Source organism: Pleurodeles waltl, chromosome 3_2, assembly GCF_031143425.1.
Source record: "Pleurodeles waltl isolate 20211129_DDA chromosome 3_2, aPleWal1.hap1.20221129, whole genome shotgun sequence".
NCBI lineage: Eukaryota > Metazoa > Chordata > Amphibia > Caudata > Salamandridae > Pleurodeles > Pleurodeles waltl.
Window position 1 is genome coordinate 24,316,106 of NC_090441.1, and position 13,690 is coordinate 24,329,795.

A 13,690-nucleotide genomic window follows, 5' to 3' on the forward strand; every position below is an offset into this window, starting at 1 on the left:
AAGTGACTATTCTCCCCACCAATTTGTAGCACTAAACATACACAAGTGACTATCTCCACTGCAACCACCAGGATTTAATTCTGTAGCTCTCTGGTACAGTGCATTAACTAATAGAGGTTTAATAATGTATGATAGTGCATTTCCCACTGATTAACGAACAAGTTACTTACCTTCGGTAATGTCTTATATGGTAGAGACAATATCTAGTTGAAGATTCCTTACGGTAGGATTACCCCCAGGCGTCAGTCTGGATCCAGAGATTTCTCTTGAGCAGTACGCCTGCGTGCAGTTAGGTGGCATTGATTGGCTATGCATCCATAGACTGCGTCGTCTGTGCTGCCTATACAGGCACCAACCTGCTGCGCTGACGTCGGTTTCTTTTCACAACTTTCTTCGCCAGGTGCGTAAAAACTAAGGTTCTGAAAGGGGAGTCCCTGCCCCTAGAAGTCAGTTCGCAGAGCAGGGAGGATGCATGGGTCGGTAAGGAATCTGCAACTAGATATTGTCTCTACCAGATAAGGCGTTACCGAAGATAAGTAATTTATTCACCAGACTTCTAGTGGCAGATTCCTTACCTTGGAATAGATACCCAAGTAATACCATCCCCAGTGGAGGGTCTGCAAACCAAGATCATACTACAAAGTCCTGCAGGACCAAACGGGCAAAGTGCCCATCCCTTCATACCGGACTGTCCAGGCAGTAGTGTTTCATAAACGTGTGCAAAAATGCCCACATTATTGCCTGACAGAGGTCAAGGACTGGATCTCTGTGTGCTAATGTGGTGATCGTAGCTGAATGAGCACACAAAGCCTCAGGAGGTTGCTTTTTGGCCAATGCATACCAAATCTAGATGCAGAGTATGACCCATTTGAAGATGGTTCACTTCTGCACTGCCACACCTTTCTTTACACTCACCTAACTGACAGAGTTGATCATCCAGACAGAACTCTTTTGTACGATAAAGGTAGAACCCTAAAGTATTTTTGCATCGAGGCAGTGGGGCCTCTCCTCTTCTTTAGAAGGATGTGAGGGCACTTAAAGAAGAGGCAAGGTGACGAATTGGCCTACATGAAAGGGTGTAACCACTTTTGGCAGAAAGGAGGCCCTAATGCGAAGCACCACTTTATCAGAATAGATGGAAAGGTAGGGTGATTTAGATGACAATGACTGCAGCTCACTTACCTTGCGGGCAGATGTATAAGCCACAAGGTAGGCTGTTTTCAAAGTGAGAAGCCTGAGAGGACAATTGTGGAGAGGCCTGAAAGAAGCGCACATCAGAAATGTCAAAAACAAATTTGAGTCCCATTGAGGAGGCATAATGAATGGTGACGGAGGAAACGTGTAAGGCCTTTAAGGAACCTATTTAGAATATGAGACTTGAACAAAGAAGGTTGATCAGGCAGCCCGTCTTCAACAGCCAGTTGTCAAGATAAGGGAAAACTGGTACGCCTAATCAGCGCAGATGATCTGCAACCACCGCCATCGCCTTGGTGAACACCTGAGGGGTGCTGGTAAGGCAAAAGGGGAGCACGGTGAACTGACAGTGCTTGTGGCCTACAGTGAAAAGCAAGTAACACCTGTGGGTAGGCAGGACGGGAAAATGGAAATAAGCGTCCTCCAAGAGTAAGCATTTTGAACTTCTTCTTGAGGAAGAGATTGAGGGACCGAAGGACTAGGATAAGGCGGAGGCCCTTGTCCTTTTTGGGTACCAGAAAATAGAGGGAATAGCAACCGTGACCTACTTCTGGCACAGGGACCCTCTCTATTGCTTCCTTGCCTAAGAGAGCTGTAACTTCCTTGCGGAGAAGTGCCAAGCGATTCCTCTGCCGTCCAATCGTAGGATGGTCTCATGGATGCAGGGGTAGTTTTGAATCAGAGAGATTGACCTCTTCAGACTATCTGAAAACCCCACCTGTCTGACATGAATTGCCAGCAGAGCAAGTGATGGCAGACCCTGCCTCAGACTGGTTCCTGGTGAGGGAAAGTCAGATTAGGAAAGTTTGAAGGCACAGGGAGGGGCGGCAGATTCGCCAGACCCATGGCTCCCTGAGCCACAAGGGCTGTGGATCCCACATCCCTGGCCATGCAATGGCTAGTCAGCATGCGCAGCATGGTAACTGGCTGGGAACAGACATGGTTGGGTGTCCCCTTCTGTAGCCATGAAAGGCAGACTGAGAGGGATGAGGGGCTGCTGGAAGGTTCAAGGACCTTGCCATAGCCCAAGAATCCTTGAAGCACTCGAGCGCCAAGTCTGCCTTGTCTCCCTGAATAGACAAGTGCCATTAAAGAGTATCTCCATGAGATTGGCTTGGACATCCCCTGAAATGCCAGACGTCCTCAACCAGGTGTGGCACCTCAGGGTCACTGTTGACAGAAACGCTCTGCCCAGTGAGTCGGTGGTAGTGGACAGTCCACATCGTATTGTGAGCTTTGCTGCATCTCTCCCATCAGCAATTGCTTGAGAGAGTACAACCTGGGCCTCCTCTTGGACCGGTTTCGACACTTGCGCAACCGTATCCCACAGTGTGTGGGAATAACAGCCCAAAAGGCATGCAGTATTCACAGTCCGCAATGCAAGGCTGGTAGAAGAAAAAATCTTCTTCCCATGGGTGTCCGGCCTTTTTAATTCCCTAGCCGGGGTACAGAAGGGAACGTGCCCTGGGAAGTAGAGGCTCGGATAACCAAGCTCTCAAGGGTAGGGTGTCAGAAAACTTGGGTCACACGGGACGATGGCAGGGTTTGTACCAGGTTCCCAGCAGGACATCTGTAAGGGCTTCATTAAACGGGAGCAGGGGTTCAGAGGATGAAGCTCCAGGTCAAAGCACCTCTGTCAGGAGCTTAGTCCTGACTGCCACCAAAGGCAACTCAAGGTCCAGGACCTCCGCCGCTCTTTGCACCATCAATGAAAATGAATCTCCCTCTTCCATAGCCAGAGTAGGGGGAGAAAGCATGCCAGAATCTGGAGAAGTGTTCAGTCTGCTGGCCTCTCCCAAGTCTGTACGCCAATTCAGAGTCATGGAGCTCTAAAGGGTCCAGCGACCCCTCCCATTCTTCACCATAACCTACCCCATAGGAAAGGGGCGGAGGATCAGACAGAGGAAGCAAGGCTCCTGCCGCCGTTGGAGTCAGTGTCTTATGACTCCCATCTGGCTCCGTGTTCGAGTGGGTAATAAGAATGGAGATGGCACTGCCCAGGTGCATGGGGGGCGCAGGGAGCATCGGCATCGAGGAAGGATGGAGGATGGAGTCGCATGACTGACGTCGGTCCGGATCCAGACCTGGATCCATGGGTGTCCCTCAGTGTTTAGGCCAAATCCGCCAACGTGAAACATGAAGGGGCCCATTCGGACTCTGAGGGCCCCTCAGCAGTGTCGGACTGCACAAAACTGAGGGGCATAGCCTCATGGAACTTCTTTAAGTGGGCAGAGGTTGCTCGGCTCCTGGAAACTCTGGAAAGTACAGGGTCGCCCAGACACAGGCTCCGCAGAGGGAGGCCTAGAATGACGACGCTCCTCATCTCATTGACAGACAGACAAGGTGAAGTCGAATTTCGCTTCGACATCTTGGACTTCCTCTTATGCCTCAACTTACCCAATCGTCCCGAGGACTTGGAGTGGGATGGCAACAAAGGGGGGACTCTGCGACCGAACTCAAGACCTTCCTCTTGACCAAAATCTTGACTTGTGCGGAGTCGAGCATCGGGCCACCATAAGCTTCAGGAACTGTTCCCTCAAAGTCTTCGGATGCATGGCCCAACACACGGAGCACAAGTTCAGGCCATGGTCATGTTCCTGGCGCAAAAACACATGAGGTGCGGATTGGTCACGGACATCACCCAATGACATGAATGGCAGGGTTTGAACCTGGTCTTCCTCAATGCACCAGGACTTATACAACTTGAAAACAAATTGACAAAAAGCCAGTCAAAAACTGACTAAGGGGTAGCTCTATTCGGGTGAGGGCTGGCTGGTGCAGAAAGAAAAGAACTGACGTCAGTGTGCGGTGGTGGCGCCTATATATGACCTGCGACGGACGCTGCCGGACCTGAAGCCAATCAACGCCACTTAACGGCAAGCAGGGGTACTGCTCAAGAAAAATCTCTGGATCCAGACTGACACCTGGGGGTAACTCTAAGGTAAGGAATCTACAACTAGTAGTCTCTGTAGGGAAGAAGCATTTTTCTGACAAAGTTACCCCCACTTTCTGCCTGGTGTCAGTGTGTTTACACTATAGTACACTGGGATCCTGCTAATCAGAACCCCAGTGTCTGTGCTCTCTCCCCTAAATTTGGTTGCTGGTAAACTTTTACACCCACAATTGGCATACTGGTGCACCCATGTAAGTCCCTAGTATTATATAAAACAATAGTTAAATTAAATAAGTTAAGATCAATGTTCAATTAAGAGCAAGTCACTGTGATTTTTTAAAAGGCGTGTGTGTATGTTCCATGCGGACGCAAGGAACTTGCTGACCGCACAAATTTAAAATGAGGAACAATCTCTCATCATCAACCTTAGGGCATCTTTACACGTTCTCAACCCCATATTCCTGCAGGCGGGGCAGAGCCATTTCCGCTGAGCAAGCCCATAAGCAGGACAAATAAACATAAAGTGCACTACAGTTTCTGCAGAGCCGTTACAACTTGGGCATTGGTCGGTTAGCGAAGTGGAACACCATGGGCTAGTAAAAGACTTCAGGGGTAGACATCCATACCTGAACCGGACATACAAACTTTTGCTTAGTTGATCGGAAATTAAATCTAGAAAGGGTTCGAAGTGAGGATACCACTTGAAATCGAGAAATTGGGATGTCAACCTACCATATGAAGTGCATAACAGATAGTTGTTCCTAACAAGGGACCAGTAAACTGATTTCAAATGTTCCTTGTGAGCCCTCCTTAAATTGTAGGGCTGGCTCAAAAAGTCACTATGTCCCAAAGTATGGAACCAATCCGAAATATACTTGAGCCAAGGGATAGAGTACATTCGGTCTATCCAGTAAATCTTGTAGATACTCCTTATATACAACTAATTTGGGGGTGGTCCAGATACGAACCCAAAAAATTAAAGGCCTTAGAGCTATTACGTCAGAAATGTGGGAGAACCCTAAGTCCAGAAACACTGGAACCAAGGGACTACTGCGAGGACATGCCAAAAGAGATCTTACAAAGTTATTTTCCCCCACAGATAATTTACTAGTTTTAATACAGCCCCAAACCTCTGCGCCATAGACCGCAGCGCTCTGGGCCTTCGCTAGGTAAATTTTAATAGCTGGGGAAACAACTTTCACAGTATTGGACTTTTGGAAGCGCAGAATTGCCCCTGACCTATGTGCTAAAAGAGCTAAACTTTTTTCCACCTGGGCCTGCCAGTTCATGTTATTACTAATTCTCACCCCTAGGTAATCAATGGAGCATACCTTACTCAGAGGGACCTCATTGTGTAAAATGTTGCACTGTTTGGTGCGACCACGACCAAAAATCATAAATTTAGTTTTGCTAGAACTAAGCTCCAATACATGATCTGCACAAAACAAACTGAACCTATTCAGGAGAACCTGAAGGCCCATAGGTGTTTTGGAGATCAGAAGGGAGTCATCAGCAAATAAAAGGATTGGAACTTTTGAATTGTTCAGGGAAGGGGCATCATTTTGGCAATCGGTTACAACTTGCACCACCTCATTAATGAACAAAGAAAAAAGTGTGTGTGCAAGGACACAGCCCTTGCGTACCCCCCGCCTGATATCTATGCGGTCGGTGAGTTCCCCCTGACTGCCCCATCTTACTCGAGCATAGGTGTTCTCATGCAACCTTTGAATTAGGTGCACCAGATTCCCCGGGACACCGATTTTGTTTAGGACTTCCCACAGTTTCTCTCTTGGGACGAGATCAAAGGCAGACTTTAAGTCCACAAAAGCAACGTACAAGTTATGTTTAGCCAGAGTAACGTATTTCCAAAGTAGCAGGAAGAGCCTAAAAACTTGGTCCATAGTACTCATTCTTGGGCGAAAACAGGCCTGGAGGGGGGATAAAACCTGGTTTGCTTGAACCCAATCCATAAGCCTATCTAGGACTTGCTTGGAGAAAATCTTTTGTAAGTTATCTATAAGACTAATTGGGCGGTAATTTGCGGGCAGTCCCACATATCCTTTTTTTATAGATAGGGATAATTTCTGTCCCGAGCTACGAATCAGGAATAGGGCCACCTGCTGCTATGGCATTCGACAATGTATTTATATACCACGCCCAAATGACAGGTTCAGACTTAAACAGGTTCCCCGGTATCTTATCAGGACCAGGAGCCTTGGCGGGTTTGAAAGAATTAATAGCTGCTGTAGTTTCAGTAATTGTGAAAACAATATCCTCCATGGGGCCTTCAATAAGAAGTCTGCATTCATCACCCCTATGGTCCACAGGGTCCTGCTGTATGGATGGGGTATAAATCTCAGAGAAATGGGCCACCCATCTTTCGGGCTGGATGTGCAAGTTTAAAGTGTCATTACCCCCTCTATGCCTGTTGGTCAGCAACCTCCAAAAATAACCCTCATCTCGATTTTTAACTGCATCCAGCAGCTTCTGCCAGATCTCAAATTCTCAATTTTTCTTTGCTAGATCCAGGACCTTGGTATAGCTATGTCTGGCGGCCCTGATCTCCTCCTGTGAGTGCTTTTGGAGGGCCAATTTAAGATTGAGCCTCGCATGGTCACAATCTTGGTTGAACCATTCTCTAGATTGAGTGATATCAAGAGTATACCTAGAAGTGATTTCTTTATAAAAAATCTTCTGTAGGATATTTGTCAATTTAACATGGATAATCAGGATTGGGATACCGTCAACCTCTTGATCATCAAAACTAGAGAACAGCTGTAAAAAGGAAAAATAAATTTCCTCAATCAGGAATGGATTAGATATAACTTTTGGCCAACTGACACGGGTTTGCCTAAGATTCAAACGGGGGATAGGGACATCAGTAGTCTCTAGATACTGGGCTCTCCCAAATGCTTGATTGGATAAAATAGGACACAGGAGGTGGTGGTCGCTATCATAGCGGGGTTCCACCTTCATATCCAAAGTATTTGACCAGAGCCTAATATCGACCAGGAAATAATAATAGTGGAAAAACGCCCTCGCTTAAAAGTGGGAGCACGTTTTGGGTCAGATCTAGTACGACCATTACATTCTCTAAGTCCAAATCGTAAGCAAAAGTCATCTGCATAGCAACACAAGAGCCGATGCTGGGAGTATCATCCTTTGTTTGGGGAATACCCCAGGATTCATCTTCTTCAGTTGTCAGATTACCTATAAGGTTCTTGAATATGAAGGAACAATTTATATCACCCCCTACCACCAGATAATTAGATGGATGCAGAAGTTCCATATACTCAACACAAGTTGTTCAACTACACCTAATGGCTTCTCCGAACCTAGGCATATTTGGAACTACACTGATTCCAGTGCTAGTTGCATGACCCCATGTACTCTGGGGGTCCTTAGAGGATCCTCCAGTTCTGCCTGTACAGTCTTACAGGGTCTTGCTGCCAGCCCATGATGCTGCCGACCCCAGACACTGTTCTTCCCTCCTGGTGATGAGCCTAACTCAAGCAGGGAAGGCAGAACAAAGGATGTGGTGACCACGTCTTTCTTTGAAATAGGTGTCTCTGGGCTGGGGTATCCTCTGAGTGCCACCAGATTGCTTTGAAGGGCATATTTGGTCCCCTTCTTGCATAATCCGGTTTGTGCCAGTTCAGAAACCCCCAGTTCCCGATCTGGCGCAAAACCACACAAAGGACAGGGGAGTGACAACCCAGCTGTCCAGCTCCTCCCCTAGGGAGATGCACAGAGTTCTGCCAGGTGGCTGGTTAATTCTACCATCTTGGAAACAGGGTAGGCAGAAGCCCCTGGAGGCATAAGACTGGTTAGGCCAGGTAGATGATGTCCCTGACCCCCTCTGATAGGTGGGTCACTACAGAGTGACCAACTCCCTTTTAGGGTTACTTAAGGGCTTCCCGGAGGGTGGTTCCTCAGATTAATTAAGCAAGACTATACAAGGAACGCTCTGCAAGAAATTGTCTGCTCCAGGCCTCTAGAACCGCTGCTGGTCTGCTTTTGGAACTGAAACAAGACTGTATCCAGTTGAGAGGGCTCCCATTGCAACACTGTTTCTCCAGCTCCTGCAAGATTTCTGTAACATCCATGACTCTGCATCCTCCAGGGTCACAAGGACTCTGTTTGCATCCAAGAAACAAGGACTTTCCCTTGGAGTGAAGGAGTCACTTCCCTGGATCCTCAGGCTCCTCAAGACGATAACAATCGGCTAGTGGATCCTGCTGTCCCACGGACAACAAAAAGGCTCTGCTCACAGGTGGTGGTTCTGTGGTCCTTTCTGGGTCTCCCTTGTCTTCTGACCAACTTGGGAGATGGTGGGCCCCTGCTGCAGCCACTGGGTCGGAACCCCGATGCAGTGCAAATGTTGCCCTTGCCGAGGCTTGTTGGCTCTTCCACCAGGAGATCTTCAGGCTCCAAGAAGCCCCCGCCTCCAGCAACTCGAAGATCAGCTTCCACTCTGCAGCTCATGTGACGTGGGACTCCTGTTTTGTTGTGCTGCTGAGGCCTCCCTGCGACTCCCTGTGCCTGCTGCCAGTAGGTCACTCGTGGGGGCTCCTCTGAATCTGGCTGGCTTTCCACCCTGCTGAAGGCCTGCCCTGACTCTCTTCCAAGGTTCGAGTCACTAGGACCTTGATCGTCCTTAAAAACCTACAATCTTCCTTGCAACAACTATTTGCGTTTTCCAAAGCTTGTTTGGTGGCCCTGATGGCCACTGACCCTCTTGCAGTCCAGCGACCGATATGTGACAGCTCATGGGTGACTCCTAGGATCTTCCTGCATCCCCTATACTGGACTTCTTACTTCACCGTACTGCAGGAACTTCACCTCCAAGAGGGTAGGCATTGCCTACTTGCACTGCCTGGACATCTCCGAGTGGTCTGGACACTGTCCCTTTCTTTTTCAGATTCTCCACATCCGGAATCCACCTTTGGGTTCCACCAACCTGGTCCACGGTTTGCGACAGCAGCTGGACAACTGAGGCAAATGAGGGTTGCTGACACCACTTCACCCCTACGCACCTTGGTTTCTTGGTGTAGGTACTCCTGTCTTCTGGGTATCCACAGGTGGGGGGACTCTCCAACCTTCTTTGTGCCAACTGATTTCCTTTGGGTCCACTGGGAAGGGTCCTGAATCCATAAAAATCCAACCGCGACGGTCCTGTATGAGCCTATGGGACACCCGGCTCTATGACTCTGCACCTGGGTGCCTATGGGATTTCTGGTACTTACTTCTGGTAATTTCTTACTCCCCCAGCCCCTGGAATTCTAAAACATTTAGCTTGGTTGGGCATCTCCATTCTTATAATACTTTCTTAGTATATGGTTTGGCCTCTCCATACGGCTCCATGTATTCCTATGCTTTCTGTGCTTGTTACTAAGTGTATATTTTGTGTGTAGTTATCTCCAAGTGGAGATATATCAATGTGAGAGTAATCTTAGTGTTGTAATAAAGAATACTTTATTTTTGCAACACCTGGTGTGGTTCTTTCTTGTGAACAGTTACTGACTGACTATTGTGGTATTGCAAGTGCTTTACAATCCTCCTGGATAGGATTTAGCTGTTCACCACAACCACCCCACAGAACTTTTGCTATCTGGACACCTAAACACTATCACTAAGGGTAGCCCGAAATCAGTATAGGGTGCCACACCATAGGTCAGCCTCCTACAGTCTTATCAGATATAACATGCACTTAGTGTGTTATTTTATATGTAGTCACCGGAAGGTGAAAGACCGAAAAAAGGTACAGAATATTTTGTTTTTTAGCCGCGTCTTTGACCACGCACCATTGTTACTCACCCGTCCCCATTGTGAACTAGATTATAGTTCTTATGCTATTTTGAATGCACTTTGACTACTGATCGGGGACAGCTGTAAGTGGTGGATATCTGTCGAGCCCAGAGTGCTGCATGGAGTTCGAATTTTACCGGCTCCATCACCATCTTTGCCCCGCTCCCACTGGTTCTTTCTATAAGAGCAAGCTACTTACCTTTGGTAACGCATTATCTGGTAGAGAGAGATAGGATCTACCCGCAGATTCTTTACTTTAGAATCTTCCACAGGCACCAGACTGAATCTGGAAACATCTTTCGGCAGCATGTCTGAGCGTCGGAAGAGGGTGTTGTGTGATTCCGTACCAACGTCATCCTCCGGATGTGCCCTCTCTGACGCGTCAACATCAATTTCTTCGGTGACTATTTTCTGTGCCCAAAACATGGAGCTACATATAAAAACTGACTATTGAAACAGTGTGCTAAACAAAAGACAGCCTAGTGTCAAATGATTACTCAATTCTTAATTCAGGAAGTATATTTTCATACTGAAAATCTTTGAGACAACAGAGAGCTCAAGTTCGCCGAGTGGGGAGGATCGTTAAGGAATCTGCGGCTAGATCCTGTCTCTACCAGCGATGCGTTACCGAAGGTAAGTGACTTGTTCATCTGATACAGATATCTAGCCGTAGATTCGTTACTTTAGAATCAGATACCAAAGTCATATCGTCCCCAGAGGAGGGTCTGCGAACTGATTCCATTAAAAGTCTTTAACTGGAATGAAACCGGTCTAGAACAAGAGAAAAAGGCGGGATGTTCATAAGAATGTAGGTAAGTAAACACATACCCTATCCATAAGACCTGTGGAAAGGAGCACAGGTAAACAAAGCCAATACGGTATTGAACAGCATGGGAAAAGTGTTTCGCATGGCAGTAATTTAGGTGAACCATAACAATTTACAACACATGTAAGAAAAGTCATAAGACCTTTAAAAGCATGGGAATAAAATTATCCATGGCAGTAGGACAACTTTGTGTCACAAGCCAACCAACACCATGAATATAAAAATATTTGCAGTCATAATAGGATCCGAATCCATGCGTGTTTAGTGCTTAGGAATCACGATCAGCAAGCCATGTCGCTGAGCAATACCTCTTCACCTCAGAAAAAGCCATCCTAGCCATACCTACTCTGTAAAAACATAGAGAAAGGATTATCTCCCGTCAAGAAAGCATAAGAAAAAATGCTTATTAAAAGAAGATTTAAAGACCACAACATCAACTATTGGTATAGAACCAGTCTTTTCCCTAAGAAAAGTAACTAGAGATAATATGAATAACTCTAAGATCGTCCATAGTATATAATATACATAGGAATGAAAGAAAGAAATGCTTATCTATCAACAAGAGAAAATATAATAGATATATATATATATATATATATATATACAAAAAAATCGAGTAATCAGCCAGATAGTGCTGACATAACAGGATGGAGTTATGAAAGGCATCATACAACTCAGGAAAGTAACAGCTACCCAATTTGTGCAATGTAATTTGTGCGAGTAGCTCACCAACAGGCCAATAGCAACATAATAAGACAGTAAATATGAAAATGAAACCTTGTTTGCACAGTAAAAACAAAGCTACTATATGGACCCATCATAATGAATAGAGATCCGCATACAGAAGGCCTAAAACGGATCTTCTGCAAATAAAACAAAAAGTTAAAGGATCCTATATAAAAAAGAATTCCACAATCATAGAAGAACAATCAATTTGCATATTCCATCTAGGGACAAACATCTCACAAGGTGGAAGCACAAAATTAGAAACAACTTAGAACAAGTTGAATTATGGAAACTCCTGCCACCTATAGAAGAGCAACAGTCCTTGAATATGGCAGTCAAAGTCTACCAAAACTAGGAGAAAGTACAAAACCATAGGTTATAACACTAACACCTACTCTCCACATATACAGATGTATATGGATATTCCCCTAAAGAAGGGAAATACACCACTAGAGGAGAAACTCCTTCAGAAAAGAACAGTAATGCAAAAGTGTCCTAATAACCCTCACAGGGTCAAGTGGAGAATAGCAAACAAAAACTGTAATGGCTCAATGACGGGGCCTTAAGAAAAAACACCTAAATGTCTTAGGGCCCAGGAAGATGTTAATGCTCTGGCCTACGACATGCTCGACATAGCATGTTGTACAGAACTTTGCTATCAATAATTCGTAATACTACACCTCACTTAAATGTGAAGCAAATACCAGAGGCAGAACTAGGAAACCACGCAGACAACTAATCTAGTGACATATAACCTCAGTGCGGCACAATTCCATCAATGGAAGCTCACGCTATTAATGAATAAGAAGGTAGGTCACAAATAAAACGCAAGGTCTGACAAACACTATCTAGATAAAAGTATAAGGGACACACCAAAATATTAAACAAGGGGAAATAAGGAGGTTTATTGTAATCAACCTCGTACAAATAGATTAATCATATACAGAGTTCCCACGGAGTTATAATGATCAAAAGTTTCTCATAAGGGGACTAAATCTCCTGAATTTATGTCATAATTACAAAAGAACATTTTGTTTTTTACAAAGACTGGAACTCTATCCCCTCAAAATGAGGGCCCTATACTTTATTTGCTGAGCAATCCCAGCTCAGTATATATAAATGCTCACTACGCATACAAAAGATGCTCCACTTAAAGCAAGGTACATACCATGATGATAATCCACTCTTGAGCGCAAGCTCTTCCTCAGAGTAAAATAAAACGGTATGACCTGTATCATCATCTATCAAACCCTTAAGAGTATCAAAAGAAAATATATTTGGAAAGCTGTCACCGACAGACCTGAAATGAAAAATCACCGCTTCTGCGTCAAGCAGTAATTAATAACTTAAATGACAGCCACTTATCGTCGAATAGTAGGTTCTAACTTTAAAGTATATGACTCCACTTGAAATGAGTCCTTACAGAATAAATGCCTATGTCTTACTATCCAAGACTTACAAGTCTGAAGTAAGGGTCACAATAATACACATAAAGAACAACAGGCCTATATCAATGAATGTAAATATCTACATTAAGCAGAAACACTACACTGGTTGTCAACAGAAGGTATATTTACTCCAATATAATCCTAAAAGAACATCCCTTTCCTCAAAAGTTGGAAAGAAGGAAGCCTGTCAGAATACTGAAAGATATGCCTAGGTGCTTTTGTCAAACCAACAAGCTCTAAATTGTTGCAAAACAGAATTGGATTGACGCAGACATGCATGTCTGTGCAGTACAACTGATTGAGCCATAGCTCTACCCACTGAGTCTGTGGTAACCATACCACATTTTATGGTGAACTTAGCCGCCTCTTGGCCATCCTGTACCTTCTGTAGAAGTTCACCCCTGGCCTCCTCTGGAAGAGAAGGCAGCAGACTCATCACTGAGTCCCATAATGCATGGAAAAATCTGCCCAGAACACATGCAGTGTTTAACGACCATAATGCTGAACTGACCGAAGAGAAATATTTCTCCCACAATTTTCGTCCCATCAGGACTCTTTGTCTGGTGGAAACAGACTAGGAACACTAGGGTCTGCAGAAGCTGTAGCTGCCTGCACAACCAGACCTTTCGTGGTGGGATGTCTTTAGAGACAAACTGAGTCCCAAGGGGCAGGTCGATGCCTATGGGCTATAGCCCATTCCACTGGTACACCTGTTACTGGTTTCGCCCAATCTCCTAACAAAAGAGCAAATAGAGACTCACTATAAGGGAGTAAGAGCTCCACTCCCGTCTCACC